This window comes from Aplysia californica, unplaced genomic scaffold (genome assembly GCF_000002075.1).
Source record: "Aplysia californica isolate F4 #8 unplaced genomic scaffold, AplCal3.0 scaffold00063, whole genome shotgun sequence".
Lineage (NCBI taxonomy): Eukaryota > Metazoa > Mollusca > Gastropoda > Aplysiida > Aplysiidae > Aplysia > Aplysia californica.
The window spans coordinates 808,301-810,742 of NW_004797333.1; positions in this window are offsets into that span (position 1 = coordinate 808,301).

Sequence of the window (2,442 nt, forward strand, 5' to 3'; positions counted from 1 at the left end):
AGACAGACAGACAGACAGACAGACAGACAGACAGACAGACAGACAGACAAACAGGCAGACAGCCAGAGTGAGATATTCAAATAGATAAGCTTAGATAGGCCCAAGGAGCTTAGATTACTTTTAATCTCATTGGATAGGCATTAGAGATAGAGGGAGGGAGAGGTAGGCTATAGGCATACATAAAAACCTAATTATATGCCAGGCATCGTGGGGAATTCAGGCACTCGTCAAAATAATGAAATCAAAGAAATCGACGGCAGTTTTTTGGCCGATGGGCATTTTTTCTTCTAATTTTCTTTTCTGGCACAACCGCAACATATGCATTAGATCTAAAGGCCAAAAGAAAAAAAAGAAAAAAAAAAAGAAGTAAATATTCGGTTTTCGAGGGCTCCCAGGCTATGGGGAAGTTACCAAACTTTGGTGGTAATTTTTTCGTTAAATTTACCTCTCAAACCAGATGACCCTGACCTCCTTTCATCGCAAATGTTTCGACTTCTATCCAACATAGATGGATAAGTTCCACCAAAAGGAAGTCGAATGAACAGACTCTAAGATGATACCAAATACCAATAACCCCATATGCCCAAAAGTTGAAGAGCGCCTGTTATGAGCTTTACTGCATTTTTTTTCTAGAAGTCTTCAGATTTTAATCATTCTAACAGACATTTATCTGTTAAGCCACTTTCTGGGTGTATTGTATGTGTTAAACACCCCCAATAAACACAAATAAACAGCTAATAACTTAAGTTAAATTTCGGAAACTGACAAGAAGGAACCAACTGGATGCCCCGTGTGTCCATATTTTTACGTTCTTCCTTTTCAACTTTTCTATATTTAGTCGTTAAGCATAGTTTGTGTTGTCTAGTGTTGTTTCAGTTTGTTCCTAAATTTGGCAACGACAAGGTTATTGTACATTATCAGCTCCTCTGAAACCTCTAAAATCATGCAGGCACTTTAGTCTCTATCCTGACCCAAAAGTCATATCGGCGTCTGTGTTTTTGTGGGATGGTCTTTGGATATCCACGAGTTTTGTGTATATTTGTCTGGTTAAACATTGTAGTCCTAATTTTCTTGCAAATCTGAGAGTACAATTATACGAACCTTATTGAACCGTTTTGGTACATTTCTCAATATCCGTATGCTTCCACGGTGTTTTCCAAATCCTGCCTGTAATGAGTGACATCTTGCGCATTCAGGCCCCCAATTATACGAGATGCGAATGTCGCAGTTGGGGAACGTGTCAGTGAGCTCTTGAAATCAACGACAAAAGAGGTTCTTGTCCTCATCGAAGAAGTTTTCAGTTGATGCAGGGCATTGTATGATTGTGCTTTTGGCATGAATGTTAATGATTCTAGCAGTCACCAATCGTTCGTTGTCTGGCTCCCACTCTGTGAGACTTTTTGGTGCCATTTGGTCTAGAAATGGGGGAAACACCTTCCCTATGTTTGTCATCTTTCTTGCCAAAAGCCAAAGTTATTGTTTTACCTGCACATTCTGTTCTGCTATGTTGAGTTCACATCGTCCAGCTGTGAACACACATGTTTTAAATAGTTTATTAGTTTTCTATTTCCTGGAGATCTTGAGCCAATTTAGTAGTCTGATAAAGGAACCGAACGCTCCGGAAACCAGTTTTAATAATTGATTTCGCAAATCCTGATGGGAGATTTCAAGGTAGTAGCTTCTGGGGCTGAGCTTTGAACCCTAGCTGTCATATTATTATGTCCATGATGGAGAGTGCTGCCTAACTATCGGCGAGCCGATCGTTTAGCTATCTCATAGATCTATCATTTTCACTACAATTATGTTTTCTCAGGAACGGGCTTGAGAAACCATTGTGTGACCTAAAGGTATAAAAGCAGCGTGATGAATTGTTGCCGTTATAAACGAAATTTAGTAGATGCAATTTCTAGATTCTATATAAGCGTACTGTTGGATCACTTTCAAGTTTGAATTTCTGTTAAACTCAAACGTTATAAAAAGGCGGAAATAATGATAGGCGACCATAGGCACCTGTTGACATCTGAATATTAATTACCAACCCTCAGCAAACGACTTATTCCCCCCCCCCCCGCTCGCGTTTCATACACTATCTGTCTAATTGTGTTCACATACACACACCCACCCACGCGCGCACTCTCTCCCACTCTCACACACACACATACACACACTCTCACACACACACACACACACACACACAGACACACACGTTTCTACCTGTCCTCATCTTCCATTTAGACGAGGTTAATAAAGTTACTACTTGCATATTAAACACACACACACACACACACACACACACACACACACACACACACACACACACACACACACACACATCCATACACACATACACACACACACAGAGAGAGAGAGAGAGAGAGAGAGAGAGAGAGAGAGAGATAGATAGATATATAGATATATAGATAGATAGATAGGTAGATAGAT